This window comes from Periplaneta americana, chromosome 10, assembly GCF_040183065.1.
Source record: "Periplaneta americana isolate PAMFEO1 chromosome 10, P.americana_PAMFEO1_priV1, whole genome shotgun sequence".
Lineage (NCBI taxonomy): Eukaryota > Metazoa > Arthropoda > Insecta > Blattodea > Blattidae > Periplaneta > Periplaneta americana.
In genome coordinates this window covers 67,214,319-67,232,094 of record NC_091126.1, presented here as the reverse complement: position 1 = coordinate 67,232,094, position 17,776 = coordinate 67,214,319, and the positions used below count along the sequence as shown (strand labels likewise).

Here is a 17,776-nt window from a genome sequence, read left to right as displayed (position 1 = left end):
CAGGGCACCTACAACAGATATATGTGAAAAAATAGATTCTCCCGGTTTCGGCACTTACAACGTTATGGAAATGCATGCTTCAAATGATAATACAGTGTTGAAAAATTACACGTTTTTTCCTCGACTTGTGAATATGCTATTTACATATAATATACAAAAGAATTTTAAAAAATGTTGGGGTTATTTCACGAAAGCCCACATTGATTATTGAGCTTGCCATTCTTAACACCCAGTTTATTGCTATTGTGAGCAAATGTCATCATTATTCTTATCCAATAACAAAAGAATTAAGAGAAGGTTTGTGTAATTATTTTATTGCCGAGCAATCTTTACAGGCATTCTATACAGACTCAGCAAAGTGATTATAATGTGCAGTGCTTAGGAACCCATTGTATGGCATGTTCATTATAGAGGACTTGGGTTCAGATTCCAAAGTAGTATTACTTGGAGCACTGTACACACTCCCTCAGTTTGGTCAGGCCTTTTGATTAACTATGTATACAGACAGATGATTATGTGAATCAATATTTTGACGATTCTACTGTATACACTGTAAGACAGGAAGCTTTTAATTTACTTAACTAGTTTGGTTTATTTTATTTTGATAATGTGTAACAATTTCTTGGGACAATAACTGCGTAACACTGATTAAAGAAGAATATTGTTATGGAAAATAACTTGAAGAAATTAATATTATTCTTTTCCGATATTTTCATAAACTAGACTCTTTCAAATTCCAATTCCAATTCAAGAAATTATCAAACTTTTCCTAGAACAAGAATAAGAATCATAATTCGTAATGGTTGTAGGCACTTCATTATCACTGCAATTACTGCAAACATCTCCAAATATTGAACCCTAAATCAGTCTGACGAAGAAATGTTAGAAGGGACGTGTATAAGTAAAGAAACTAAACAATACAGACAAATGTATTCATCATGTAGCAAGAATAAACTTTTCATTAAAATGATCATTTTAGTTCATGAGCATTACAAGAAAAAGTTACAGACAAGATAAATTAATACATTTAAAACTAGCTTCATTACATAAATCTATTTTTTACAACCTATGAACTGTAATTATTTATAATAAAGAACTTCTGAAGATACACCGACTTCCTGAAAGTGTGTTAGAATGGTAGGTACTGATTCATAAAAATTGAAACCTGAGCATTATAAATACGGTGCATAATAATAATAATAATAATAATAATAATAATAATAATAATAATAATAATAAAATAATCGTCAATAAAGCTGAAATACTAACAAATTTTTCGATCTGAAAATAACACTATCATAACAATAATTATTATCTTCAGTGCTCTAGGAAATGTTACAAAAAGGAAGGTTGAATGTCACTGAACATCCTCCTCCTGAACCAAGAGCAGTAAATGTCCATGAAATGCGGACAACTATTTCAGACATTGCTTACATGATACGCAAAACACTTGGATAGTAAGATTGCATCATAACCTGCCTAACTCTAATCACAAGAATATGATTCATTCTCAGTTACTATTATTTTTCCTGTTTGGCGTAAAATGAAACTTGAAACTTAGCAAATGTAACTATAACAACAGTGGTGGTGGTGGTGGTGGTGGTGGTAGTAGTGGTGATGGTGGTAGGCTAGTAGTATGCTGCAGTCCCTTCAAATTTCTAATAAATAATGAATAACGCAAAATGTGTCAAAGATCAGATGCAGTAGTCACTAATTCTGTCTTCTAATGTAGCTTACTGCAGTACACTGACTATTTCGTTCTGACAATGTTTGTTTCTGCTCCGGATATGCTTCTGAATCCTTTAGTGTGCTGGAACTTCGCCTGCATGCACAAGCACAAAACAGAGGTTTTCTAACACTCCTTACATCACGTTTCTCATTAAATTATTCCACATGCGTTTGTCTCTCCCTTTACTCCTGCGCTCAGTTATGAGTATGACACTAGTCGGACAAGCACATTAACAAATAAGGAGCAATTACCGCAGATAACAGAAGGAAAGCAATGGTTAATCATTCACATAAATCTATTTTATTTCAAAAAACTATGGATGGAGGGATGGATGTATGATTTAATGAATGAATGAATGTAGTGTGAATATACGAATGAATGGGGAGGATGGATGGACAACTGGTGAATGGGTGTCTTTTAACGAGTAATATGAATTTATTTCGTATGTGAATTTGAGGACCGTTTTTTCCAATATTTGCTTTCTTGAAAAATTGACAAAATAAGTTATACATTGCATCACATACTTGAAATAGCCCTCCTTCATACTATGCAATATGTTTTTCCAGAAATCTTTTCGTTCCAGTGTGATTAAGTGGCAAATTTCAGTCGTTTTTGCAAAACTCGTTTTCTATTACTCGAGTTTTACATCAAAATTCGCTTTTTGTTTCAGAAGTTAATACTTAACAATCAAATCAGCCAGTAGTCTATAGCGCGATACACTAGCAACAATGTGCAGTAATTTATATACAACAGCTGTACTCACTCATTGTTGAAACGAACTTTGCCCGATATTCAGTAGTGTAACTACAGTAAGCTTAGAGGCAGGTTGTTAAGAATTCAATAAAAATAATTTGTCTTTATATTTCACTATGGATGGTGAATATTCTTCCTCCGTCACTACAGTGGATAGGGGAAGAAAAAGGCATTGTAACATTTAAACAATTTAATATTTGCTTTGCATCCTTTATTAAAACGCAAAATACATTAAGTAATTATTAATTGCTTGTAAATATGGAAAATATAGTGTATTTACAGGTTTTTTTTTTAATAGAACTATCAATAAGGCTGGGTAAAGTATCACTGTGAAGATTCAATTCATAAAGTATTATTATATTAAATACGTAAAATCTAATCTACAAAATGTATTTTTAAAAAGTCTTACATTTCTCCACTAGGTATAATAAATCAGAGATACAAGAAGGTTTTTTTTTGCTAAAAGATGGTATATGTTTAAAAGAATATAAAAACATTAAAGTTTCATATTTAAAATTCCATTTACCTGACAACCTTAACATTTCTCAAGATCTATAAAATGATCTGAGAGTTTAGAAAGCGAGTTTAGCAAAAACGATCATATTTTAAACCTTCCTGATTGGTTAGGTTCTTAGGTAAAAATTTTAAGTTCACATCTGATTTATTTGCGTCTAAAATGTTCATTGAACTCCAAGAAAATAAATATGGCTATTTACCCCTTCTCAGTAATTAGTTTTTTGTCTCCCCTGAAAATTTTAGTTTTTCCACAAAGTAAGTTTTGGAAAAACAGACCTCAATTTGACAATATTTTCCCTGATAGTTTACATATACTCGTACTTTACGTACTGAAATCCCATTATTTCAACTCAAGAGACGAACCCAAGTTTGTACCTTGTTTTCCTTGAGAAAATACAGGCTCCTGGCGGGAAACGTGCATCAAGACATACTTGCATGACTGGCATAGATTGCATCATCATCGATCATTAATTTCCAACATATTTTTATTTATATAGCTCTGATTAATAATAACATGCACACTTTATTTTATTTTTATTTCATAAGTACTAACTATCTAGCTGTTTCAGGTTTCTCAATGTTTAATGGTTATATATCACAGAAAAATATCTAAATTATCTCATTATTATTATTATTATTATTATTATTATTATTATAACTATTATAACTATTTCTTACCAATGTTTATTATTGTCACACTAACATTACTTATCCAACTTTCATTATTTACTTTCATGTTGTTTTATGGTCTAGATATTAATGTAAGAAATATGTAAGCAATTGTATTCAATTAGAATTAGAGTCTGGCTGGACGGAAGAGAAGGCCTACTGGCCTTAGCTCTGCCAGATTAAATAAATTAATTATTATCTAAAATATTGTCCATCTGCATTCACACAATTCAGCTATCTTTTTATGAAATTGTTATTCAGACGCAATTTCTCTTATATTCTGTTACCTCTGCTTAAGGTTTTGGCTGATACATCTATTATTTATCAGGCAATGCATCTCACTTGACGATATGTGTCAGGGGAAGAACAATAAATTGTTGCACACATCTTAAGTATGATTAGTGAAATATGTTGCTAGTAGGCAACGTATGCAATGGAGGGGAAAAGGAACTGGCCACCCTACGCCATTACCACAGTACAATGCAAACTAGGAAACAATTTAATCTTCAATTTAAAATTTCGGATATCAATAAACATTTAAGACTGGTCCTGTTGATATCAATAAACATTTAAGAGTGGTGTTCTAAAAAGAATATACTATATAACACATATTTATTGAGCCTGTTTTCTGAGTCTGTGTTGTAATTTTCACGATAGTTATAATTTTTAAATTTTTTTTAAGGGCAGGTAGCTATTGTGATTGCTGTTGCTTCTATCTCTTTCGAAATTCGTTTCACCTTTATTACCAGGCAGGCGTATTGTGTTTCTTTTTATGGTTGTTTAACATTTTGTACGTCTAAATGTATGTACGTCTATATATGGGTCATTCTCACGAAACCTATCACATTTCGTTCTCCTGCATTGCTTTCTGTAATAGTTTGTAACTTGAAAAATGGCTCATGTGTAAAGGACTAGAGGCGCACTGTTCAAACCCAGTTCCCTCCTAGTTTCTTATAATTAATTTTATTTCTTAATTGTTTCATTAGGAATCAATGAAATACAGTATCCATGTTAAATCTTTCGTACACTACTTTTAACACTTGAATATATATAGAATTGATTATATATGATTGATATTCCGAACACATAACTAATGCTAACCACACATACAATAACATAAATACAGACATGGAAATCCTACACATACAATCCAAAAACCAAAAACTCAACATACTAGGACAATATGAAATATACAGACACACTAAAACACACCCCAATCAAATTCTCAACACAGATCAATTTCAGAACACACACACTATTTGACAACTCTTCATCACACGAACGCACCCACACAACAGGCAGCGAAGTTGAGTTAGTGCCGAGATCTAGTAGGCTCTGAGAATGGTGTCGAATAGCACCGAAACAGCTGTAAGCCGCACATGCTTACATAATTAACACAAGTAAGATCGCCATTTAATCAATTATAGAAATACAGTAGTTGAAGCAAATTATTTTATTTGTGTACATTTCTTAATGAAAAACAGTCTTTCTAACAATAGGCTTGCAATAAAATACTTTGAACTGCTGTATTGATTGGTTACAATAGCTGCTGTGTGACATTTGGTACCAAGTATTGACACTCAGCACAAACAGTTGAAAGTCAGTGTTAAAAGTAGTTTCGCATGCTAACTTACAATTACTTATGGCTTTTAAGGAACCCAGAGGTTCAATGCCACCCTCACATAAGCCCGCCATCGGTCTCTATCCTGAACAAGATTAATTCAGTCTCTATAATCATAGCCCATCTCCCTCAAATCCATTTTAATATTATCCTCCCATCTACAGTATGTCTTGGCCTCCCCAAACGTGCCAGAGAATCAGTCCCATTCCGAGGCTTATTTTGAGGTTTTGTAACAAGCTGTGTTTTATGGTGACGGGTTGTTAGCCCTTCACTCTTACAATACTGTAGTAAATGTTTAACACACTTGCCTAGTGTTACAATATCTACTTTTAAGAATGCTGTCTAAAGTACTTTTTATTCCAATATCAACATCAAATTAGGGCCTACATAAAATTCTTATGATTTACTCAAAATATACTGACGATTTTTCTCTTGATTTTTATTTTTGCAGAACATAACACCAAATCATTCATTACAAAACACATGTTTACTTCAGAATCGCCACAGGCTGATTCACTCGCTTAACCTTATACCAGTTTAACAAGTACGTTTAAATTCTTTTGTTGCTGAATTACTAAGCTTATGGTTCAGGGTTGAAACAGAAGCATGTCAACTGATGAGGGTGCCACCGACATTCTTTCTTGTTATTGCGTGCCATAACTTGGCAATAAAAAGAGATCTATAAGAATTTGATCATGCTTAACCCCTTTCCACATACCTTGAGAGATATGGCACATACCGGTTTTATATTCATATAACTTATAATATAAGCATATATTTCCAACTGGATACTGGGACAGATATGGCACATTGTCAAGGAAAACTGGATTTGACCATATGTGACATCAGTTGAGAGAAAGAGAACTAATTAAGTTATTTGAATATTAAACCAGTGTGTGCAAAACTGCCCCATGCAGTAAGGGGTTAACTTCAAGACCTTCCCCCACTATACACAAAATTGCTTAATGAAATATTAATTAATACGCAGGACTAATGTGAAAGTCTGCTTCTATTATTATTATTATTATTATTATTATTATTATTATTATTACTACTATTATTTTAATAGCAAAGAATTTAATATTCACAAAAAAAGAAAGAAAGAGTCAGAGCTTATACAAAATATTCACAAACATTTCGCCAGTTATTTTATCTGCAACAAGGAAGTGCTTGGACAATTAGATTGAAATTATATTTATATTTTCTATAACAAGGATTATTCCGTTTCTCTTGAAAATAATGTAATTTTGTTTAATTACTGCCTAATTTTGTATAATGCCCTACTCGCCAGAGCTAGTTTTGAATATATATATATATATATATATATATATATATATATATATATATATATATATATATATATATACACACAAAGTGAAAGAAGTATAACTGCATTAATTTTAAGAACAGAATCTTTAGGCTGTAACTAACCAAAAAGTCGCATGTTATTTTGGTACTTGAATAAGGTTTAGCCAATAAAAAATAATTTGTCTGAAGCTTGAATTCCATTTATGGTAAAATTAAAACTGAGATATATGAGTGGTAAGATATCAATGTAAAGAACAAGCCGAAAAAAATATTCCTTTGTCATTTCTTAAAAAAAAAAATGCTTCATTCATGTAATAACATACAAGATTAACTGATTAAAAACGCATTTACAGTGTGATGGAATCTTCAGGGAAATCTGGCATTGCTGCACTTACAGGTTGCTCAGCAAGTGCACACCATTTATCTCCATTCCTATATTGTACCTCAGCAGTAGCAAGTCTTATGCCAATTTTTTACGTAAAATTCTAAAGGTGAAGTCAATTACGGGTAATACTAAAATTTGCTATTCGTGAGTACCTAGATATGTTTTTAATTTACAGGGAATCAATACAGAATTCCCATGAGTCAGTAAGGCTGTATCAGATGAGATTTCCTAAGAAAAGGATGCCAAGTCCGAGAACGTTTATTGCTGTGACACGAGTGTTGGAGACTAGATGTGTGATTTCAGTCTGTAGAAATTGAGAGCTGTGTTACTAGCCTACATTTGTGTGTTATAAAGTTTATTTTATTTTCTTATTTGTTCTGCACAGAATTGATTAGCCACTGCCCAAGTTCAAGTGCAATTTTTATTTTTTTATTTCTTGCAGTGTAATTCAGCTTAAAGTACGGATATGTTGATAAATTTTATTGTTTTTGTTATTCACAAACTCTTAATAAAACAGGCCTAACTTATTGATGTTGAGAATTAGCCTACATTTGTTTGTTCATTATGGATTGCAAGGTAAACTTGAAGTATTCCATTCTGTTTATTTTATTTAGTTTATTCCTAAAAATAAGAGAGCATATATTAATTTTCGTCTTTAGGAAGCACACTGACCTACAAATCAGCCGTTATTGATTGCCTTCTCACTGAAAAGCCTTGAAGAGCTTTCGATGTAAGCAGAAGCGAATCCTTTGCTTATTACTACTGCATAAGATAGTACCTCCACAATCATAAACAAAGCATTGGGCTGCTGCATCATATCACAGTCTACTATATACAGTCGCGAAGCTCAATATGTAGTAAAAATGCAAACATGGGTAGTTGCCCACCACTAGGATCACTAGTATCGCTTCATCATCATCACAGATCTCTCCTAGCAGATGACAAAATATGTTACACTTTCGTTGTCGTGTTCTTTTGGAAAAATTAACACCTTCCTTCCATTATTGAAATATTAAATGGATAAAGTTCATTTATTATTTTAATGAAGTATTTTAAATTCCACCATAAACTCGAAAATACCTGCAAGAAATAGGTTAATATTATTTTTGTTTGTGCAAAACGAACTGAAATTTACTATAATCGCTTCACTCATTCAAGATTATAGCGATAATGAACTATGAAACCAATAAATATTAATTTCCATTTCCCTTCACAACAATAATATAATAACAATAATAATGGAAATATGAATTAATGGGAGTAACTTGCGTGTACCGGTACTTGTAGTGTAGGCTAACGTAGTTAACAAAGTGGGATGAGGTTAAGCAATAATAATCACACCAGAATTGAAAATAAAACGTGATCAATAAATTTTATTGTAACAGACTTACTTTTTCCACGTCTCTAGTAAAGTAACAAATAAAAATAACAACAAAATTAACAGCTATAATTAAAAACATATCCTTTGAAAAAAGTAGGCCTAAGTTCTCTGAAAATGTACAATTATTCAAGGAATCAGCTGATACAGACGTAGAATTAGTGCAAAGCTTGTGTTTCTCAGCTGCAGGTAATAACAGAACAGGTTTATTTGAAACATCAAATAAAGTTGGAACTGCATTCCAGATTAATTTATTTTTGTTTTCATTCATAAATTGTGTTTTTTCGAAATGAAGAGAGCAAAACTTTATATTATTATAAAGATATGCTTCATTCTTTGTCATTAGATCTTCCCTCCTGCTGTTTATTAACCACTTTTTGCATCTAGAAGTAAAATAAGAAATAGATGTTAGGATTTTTCTTCACGAGCATCAATGCGAAATGCGCAACGACCTAGCACTCGATGGAAATATGACTCAGTCAACTCTAAATCCAAAGTCGACCGTGGACAGTCTATTGTTTCTAGTTGCTAACTGCTTGGAGCGCTTTATCGCGAGATTTGCAAAAAATCACCTCAAGCTTCGCGACTGTATATAGTAGACTGTGATCATATCTACTTCCAATCTCTCAATAGAAATTCGATTTTTTTTCCATAATCATTATACATAGAGAAATGATTATTCAAGCCTATCTACTAGTTTTTGCTGAAATCTATTACTAGTTCAAATTAGTGCTCTTATATCCCTTTCACCCTCTATATATGGTGGAATGACATGTATCCCACGATGTTCACTTCAAGTAAGAGGATTCTGATATAATAATCACATTTTTAAAATCCTAACACTTATTGCAAGAAAAACAGTATTGGTAACTAACATTAAAACATAAAATAATAGCCTACTTCGATTTTACTAAACTAGGACAGGAACTATGATGATGAACTTTCAACATACAACACACAAATAATAATAATAATAATAATAATAATAATAATAATAATAATAATAATAATAATAATAATAATAATAATAACAACAACAACAATAGTAATACATGCAACTTCAAATACATGTAACAGTATAGCCAGCAGATAGGAGGCAGCTGAATTATTAATATTAAGTACGGTTTTAATTTTAATTGATGAAACAATATTAACATCATATCATACATTTTAATGAAGGCTATATTCTTCTCCCTGAAGTCACTGTCATTTCGAAATAATTTAATTCCCAAAATTATTCAACTGTCACCTGACTTCACTTTTAAATCTAGTATTTAGGAGTATATGTCTTAAAACAAAAATTTATGGAAATTTAATAACTGTAGGCCACTATATATGCACAGCTTTGTAAAATAACAGAGACATATTTTTAAAGAACGACGATTTGATTTTACTGATATTGCACGATAATTATAGTACAAATTTGGGAGTAAATTATAGGCCTAGGTATGCCATATATGTATAAAATTTGCAATTATTTCAACTTTTAAATATTCCTAGTTAAAAGTATTTTGTTAAATAAGCCCAAGTCAACCAGAAAACTAAGGAAAAACTAGTAAACATTTTTACATGTAGAAATTCATCATACGCAATTTTCTGTAATGTTAATTTCTTATACTTCTAGCATTAATTCTTTTCTATTTCGAAAATATAGGCCTACACAATTTAACAAAAATTTATTCTTACTGATGAAATGTCACAATCAAATATGCTTACAACAAACTGACATTATGATGTTCCAATTTTGTTCAGACTCTTTTTGGCTCTGTTAATGTGATTTGTTTCTTTCTTATTTTACTGATTTAGTCTAGTTGCATTATTCATTCGTTGTGGATTTTTATTACTTTGTCTTGTTGATAAGTTCTACTTCCTTTTTCCACAGGGATTATTCCTACATAATTTCAGAACAATTTCAAGTTACATGAATGACCAGAAGCAATAAAATATTTTATCGCAACTAATAGCTTGGGTACCGGTAATTATTTACTTCTATGCCAAATTGAATGTTGCTCAGTATGGCAGACATAACTGAGGATCAGTGACAGGTTAGGTTTGATTTGTTCAGGTTTTGGTTCGATTTTCATATTATACGTTTTGTGGTAGGCATACCAAAAACCTGAACCAACTAAACCTAACCTGTCACTGATCCTCGATGATGTTCACCATAATGACCAACGTTCAATTTGGCACAGAAGTAAATAATTACCATAAATTGAAATCATTAATCTAAAAGTGCTGGTGAAAATTAAATAAGTTATATTTAAAATATATATTTCAATTTACATATCATTGACATTTTCTGATTTTAAAAAGTATTTTACGAGCTCCTCATAAAAATATTATCCACATGATTTACTATATACTAAAAAGTAGTAAGTCTATTCCGGTAAAGTAAATGGAAAATCTATTTTTTTTCAAGGGTGTGTGTTGTTAATGGGCCAATTATGGATGATTAAATAAATAATTAAAAAGAAAAACAAATACAAATAGGCCTATCTGGGAAATAAAACAACTGTTAGATGTATAATAATGAACACTTAAAAATATCTGTACTTGTCCAATGTTTGGAGATAAGAAATCTTAACTTACTGGCATTTGTACAAATCAATTCATAAATAAAAAAAATCGAAGTTACACAATTAAATCATATTTATTTTAATGTTTCTACATGTAACTGCAGGTAGACATTTAAGCTCACCTTCCATTAACAACAATATATTAATAATTCTCTGAGGTCTGCATCTGAAATTTTTGTTGTAATTATCTGTTACTTTATTAATATATATATATTTTTTTTTTGTACAACAGACCTGTCGCCTATATCGATGTACTTAATCGAACTGCTTAACTGAAGTACCGCAGGATTAGGCCTACACAACAGTAGGCTATTACTCAAATATTCCATTGATTTGAATTTATTTGATGATTTTGTTCCCAATTTAAAATGAGTCCGGCCACTAATTGTAATCGAATTAAACATTAATAGGATTTAGTCACACAACATACTAATGTCTGACATTATTTACAAAAATTGTTTCCTTTTCCTGTCACACACTTTGTAATAAAACTAACTTGTGAAAATTCTGTGAGACCTACTATCACTGGTATAAGAATAAACTTTATTTATCTGTTTACTGGCAGCTTGCATAGCTAATCCTAATGACCCAATACAATGAAAAACATTTCTGCAGTGACTCACCTCTTTTAATTATATTATTTAATTTCCTTAAGCTAGTCACGATTTTGAAAATTCACCGGCATTACCGGTAAAAGACTTTATCGCTCTGAGATAGGCTTTAAATAAGGTAGTCAATGAGTAACACTCCAATTTGAGCAGTATAAACGATATAGGCCTACCATTAATAATTTCACATTCAGTTTTGGCGCTAAAAAATCATAAATATAAATATGTCTTATTCCTGTAATAGGCCTAACACCCAGATTTCAAATACATTTCATAAACTTTAATAATGAAAATGACTAAAAAAATAAATATACGGATAGATTTTGTTACCATTCAAAACGCTGTCAAGGAATAAAATAGCTGCTTCATTTTTAGTTTCTGCTGATGATTTAACCCTTAAAAATAATAACTCGATACCTTAATTTTGAAGATTGTGATAAACTAGAAGCAATGCAAATGTAAACAAGGGAGCAGTTGAATAATAAACATAACTGGCGATTTATTTCTTGTTACATAGGCTATCTTCATGTTATAGAAGTCTATAGATACTCTCGCTTGCTCATTATACTCATTATAGGCCTAATTCATTAATTTTTTTACTAGTTAACGCTGGTATCTTGATCGTTTAATGTATTCAGTATTGACATGTTAAAATGACATACAAAGTTAACGATACAACCTGACACTGTCACACAAGAAATTACAAACACACGTGATTTTACAAAATCCATGTTTCACAAGCAATTCTATTTATGACTGCACAAACGGAATCAAATGTTACTAAAGACGTACATCAATTACAATATTTTTAATATCTACATGCTTAGTGCATGGAAATGAGCTCGTCACCCCACGATGTAAACCAAGTGAACCTCTCCTAACCTCAAGAATTCCAAAATAAAGTACACTATCGTTATCAGATTCTCTGAATTAACAATTAATATTTAATAAGAGAGTACATGAAGTATAGTAAAAACGTTCAATACTTTCAAGTAAGTTACACTCACATTATGAAGACTAAAACTTTGACAAGTACATCAAACACCCACGACACCACAACCCAGTTTCGCTGCGCGCCATATTGAAAAGTTCTATATTCATACAAAAGATGCGTCATTAGAATTGAGAAAAATAAAACGAGCGCATGTTGTTAATGCAGCAGAAAATTAATCAAATCACATTTTTACACTTTTCTTCACACACAACTGAGACAACTGCATTGGATACATAGATCTTTAAAACGAAGGTCGTCAAGCACTAGTATCAAATACAAAATCACCCCAAAATGTTTGCAATAGTTCACACGATGGCGCTGATGAGAGTCAATACGCGATCAAATGTGTCAAATACGGTATATTATGTAGCACATGCAAATAGATGAATTACATAAGAAAAAGATTCAGTATTTTTGTTAAGCGGAAAAAAGATGTGTAAGTTTACTACATTAGTATCTGATAAATAAATAAATAAATAAATAAATAAATAAATAAATAAATAAACTGTTGGTCGCGTTAAACCTTTAAATCATTAATAATTTGCACTTATACTTTTTTTTTTCAAACGCAAACATATTTCAAATAGACCTCCATATTTTGGGAATAAAATGATTAACAAACAAATTGCTAAGAGCTGTATATCACAACATTTTCCAATAAATTTGTCAGTCGTTAATGGAAACCTGAAGAATTCATACTTGTAAAGAATACTGGTACCGGGTTTCCACATCAATACAGTAACAGAAATATTCAGGACATTTTGACCAACAAGTCTACATATAGGCTATTTGTCTTTTCTTAATATCTCCTATTGCATATATTTATAATTAATGACAATATTTGAGAATATTGTATCAACAACAGAATAACATTAAACTGAATTTATTCTGTACAGTGTTACGCACTGTTAATATTCACATTTATGTCTTGTGTGCCAATCATACTTACCAGATTTGATATTTTTCTATGTCAATATATTCTATCATATTTTATGCAAATAAAACATATTTACAGAATATTTTTAATAGAACATTCCTACATACTCATGAAATGCAACACGTGTGCCTTTAAAATTATATTGTAATATTAAAATTGATTTTACAGAGGGTATTTAAGCCTATTTCTTTCATCAGTTTACAGACTATTCATTAAGGGAAAACTCCTTTCTACACTGAAAATGAGAGCCAGTTTCAGTAATTCTGAATATTGCTCAGAATAAAATTCTTAGAAGTTTTTTTTTTTTGAGCTGAAGCTGTCACTTTGCTCCAGATTTCTGGAGGTAAATTTGCTTAAGAACAGCGGTTGCGTGAATGTAAGAGAATCATCTGCTTTACATCTTCACTCCAGCCAGAGGCGTACGCAAGGTGGGGGGTTACCGGATTTGAATTCTCTCCCTCTTTGAATTTAAAAAAGTGACATATTTAATTTTGAATATTTTTTCATCCATAATCGTTTTCCCTTCTCTAATGTTTCACTGTCGGAGTAACAAAATCTCCATCGACATAAGGCATAGTCCTCCTGCCCCTCCTCCAATACATGATCCCTGTGCTTGGTGCTGCGTAACGTTGAAATTAAAACAATGCTACCTTATTATAGAGAGACCTATTGCCTAGTACCGCCCTTGTAATGCAGAGGTCTCCAAAAAGCGTATCGTCATTCGTACTCTCGATGCTGCCCGCCGAACACAGTGTGCTGTAAGGCTAGAGGAGGGGAAGAGACTCGTACCTCAACAGATGGGAGCGATCAGTGAGGGATCAAAAGAATAAGACATATCATACGTTTGTACATTATTTTGACATACTATGAAGCTGGAGTCCCGTCTGTTGCTATTGACACAAGCCATTGCAAATTCAACCTCTTCTGTTCTATGGTGCCTTTAGTGCCTGGAAAAGATCTTCTCCAGTTGTATTTTGTAATTACATCTAGAAGACATTCAGACACAGTAAAATGTTCATTAACTCCTCGGATGAAATGGCTAGGTGAGAGGTGAGCTTTGTCATTTCTATCTGTGCTTTCGTCCAATGCAAGTGAGTAAGCTACAAACTGGTTAATTGTGGTTTCGACTTCAGATTCAATTACATTTACAATCTTGAAATTCCTTCTCTGAATTGTAATTGGAAACAATTTAATTTTCTTAAACTTTGACTTTGTTCTGGACACAGTATTTTATTAACGTCCTGCATGCACGATTTTACAAAAATGATGCTTCTGTAAAGGGTTTCATTGATTTTCCAACATTCTACGCTAGAACAAAGCTAGCAAGAAGCTTTTTTGTTTAAGACTGAGGACACATGTGTGATTTTTGTTTGTATTTTCTTGTTTTATATTTATCAAAATACATCCGGTGACGCTGATATAACCTCTGCAGTTGCGAGCGTCGTTAAATAAAACATAACATTTTTATCAAAATATTAGTAGGCCTACGCATTTCACCTAAAATTAAACGAAAAACTATATATTTGTCAAGCGGAACTGAGTGTAAACGTATTGTAATATACTGATTATTACGTATAACCAACAATTATACAGATAGCCCCAAAATAAAATATTTTCACATGTCCTACATGCCTGTAATTGCATGATATTCTTTGTGAAGAGTCGAGTATTGTCGTCTCATATTGAATTTTAACACAACCTTAAGAATTTTCGAACAAATTAAGCATTTCACATTCTCCCCACTAACACAAAAAAAATTCTCTTCCTATTCATCCTTGAATGTACTACGTCCATGATTAGAAGACATTGTGAAACGGTGGAACACTCCGACCAACACAATGATAATGGCAGTCCGCCACTGCTCTTCATTTGCGCATAAACATTGAGTACAGTACAGGTGGGGATGGGTGAGGCGGAACGCGCTCATTACGTACTGGCTTCGGCTCCGTTCAGGGGCTTACTCGCGAGTAGGCTTTTGGAGACGTCTGTTGTAATGGAATGAAGCCGACACAGTATCAAATTGAACTTGTTGATTGTTAAAAATTGGATAGCTGTGAAAAAAATACGTCCCAAACATTTTATATGGATATTAATAAATATACCGTAACATAATAATAACAATAATAATGCACAAAATTTAAAATATCGATAATGTAAATTGTAAAGAATTTTAATAATAAGAAGAAGGGGTGATCTCGTACAAAATGTACACAAAAGAAAGTACTAGTAAGAGTGTTCATGAAATGAATTCCCGTTTAGTGTTTACAAAACTATCTTGGACTATTATTAATAAATAAATAAATATTTATTTTAAAGAAATAATAGAAACTCTATAGCTACTTAAATGTACAATATCATTTTGTTATCTTTTTATTTATCAGTGCATGAAAACGGGGTTTTATGCTCTTGGCAGCTGAAAGAAATAGTACTGCTCCTAATGAAACATGAATTGCAGATGTTCGATGCCTGCCTTTATTAAAGTTGATTATAGAAAACAGTAAAGTTGCCCACAAATATAAATGTTGAGCCAAACATAGCAATTATTTTCACAGCCAGCCTGTGTAGTCGTCGATATTATTGCTGAGGTTTAGTCTTGTGAAACTCAACCAGGCTAGTAGTATTATTCAAACGGTATTTAGCCCTTAGGTCCCATTGAAGATCAATAAGTTCGAGCTGTAAATAGTTAAATGTTAAATATTATGTTTTATTTAACGACGCTCGCAACTGCCGAGGTTATATCAGCGTCGCCCGTGTGCCGGAATTTTGTTCCGCAGGAGTTCTTTTACATGCCAGTAAATCTACTGACATGAGCCTGCCGCATTTAAGCATACTTAAATGCCATCGACCTGGCCCGAAATCGAACCCGTAACCTCGGGCATAGAAGGCCAGCGCTTTACCAACTGCGCCAACCAGGCTGACCTGTAAATTGTATGACACTGTTTCAACAGGTGTTGAAGGAATTTATTATGATAACTTTAAACTTCTTTCTAATTAAGACAAGATCTTGGAACCTAGAATTAAATTCATTTTGAATTTCAATTAATATTTGCACATAATCGCTCACTGAGCACCGTTTGTGCAGGGTGTCAGGAATGTCTTGTAACAAGTACATAAGATTTAAAATAATAACATTTAATTCTGGAGGCTTGATTGGAATTATAACATATATCTATCTTAGATATCGTAGTTGAAAAAGTCCCACTATATATAGTCCTAAGTTTTCCATCCGCTCTCACGACACACCAAGACAAGTTCTACTCAAGACAGAAGGAAGCAACGGTAATCTTAATACCACTACACCAAGTACATAGAAAGCACTGTGACGGTTAAGATATATCCATGTTGCGTTCCGTGGCGCTACAGCTTTTTAAGGACCGACCAGTCGGCTGCTGGTCTCACGTCTACATGCGATCATCTAACCAAAGTTGTGGTATCGTGTGGTTAGTACTATGATCCCCCAGCGCTATAGCTGACTTTCGTAATCGGCTTTCGCTACCTATCGTAGGTCTCCAAGTGCGTCACGATTCTTGGTGGACACCGAACCCACACACTGGCCGAAATTTCATGAGAAGATTTCTTTCCCCATGAGGATAGAACCAGCGCTCATTCCGTAATGTGAGTCCTAGGTAGGATACGTCAGAGTACGACGCCACGGCGCGGGACCCATGTTAAGTTATTATACAGCAAACAAGGAATGTCCATTTTTTAGAGATTTTATGGTATATAGTGCATTCTATAGGTGACAATTGGGACTACAAAACTGTCCCACCACAAAATAATTTAGAAGTGGAAATGTTCGTGTAAGTTAACGTTAAATATTTGGTAGACTGCTTAAATACCAGGAATGTTCAGGTATTTAAACTTGTTTTTCTAGATAATGATGTTTTGTAAGATTTCCTGTTTTCTCCTGACACACTTCACTCAGGTTAAGGTACTTACGATGATGTTGCATGCCACGGCAGATACCATTATTTATTTAGGAAAGCTTCATGCGACTTCACAACTCTCCGACCTCAACTTTGCCGCGCTTTAAATTAATTTCGCCCTGTGACAGAACATAAAAACAATAGATCGTCATACAAATTCTTGATTCTTGCCGCACTGAATGAAAGCGCACGAGCTTTTAACACAATGCTAGGGAAACTCAAATGACGGCGAATTTGCATTGCAGGAGGAAAATGCAACTCATACTGTAGGAAGCTACGCAGTTAAATCTCCGGAACTTCCCGATCTTTTATCTTGGTAAAAAATTAGATGTGATTTGCTGAAATGAGTTTGTTTAGTAACTTATGAAAAAAACAA

The 17,776-nt window shown here is 32.6% G+C and overlaps 1 protein-coding gene across 3 annotated transcripts in view; it reads right to left on the bottom strand.

Annotated features, from left to right (window-relative positions):
- RhoGAPp190 (Rho GTPase-activating protein 190) overlaps positions 1 to 17,539 on the bottom strand; it is a 74,687-nt gene extending 57,148 nt beyond the window's left edge. The window contains exon 1 of one of the 3 annotated variants that reach the window (XM_069837658.1): positions 17,414 to 17,539. The gene's annotated coding sequence lies outside the window, so the exon portion shown is untranslated. Of the gene's footprint in view, positions 1 to 12,335; positions 12,422 to 12,550; positions 12,840 to 17,413 lie in introns of those variants that run through there. The other 2 variants (XM_069837655.1, XM_069837656.1) reach the window with 2 other exon arrangements.
- Positions 17,540 to 17,776: the final 237 nt, after the last annotated feature.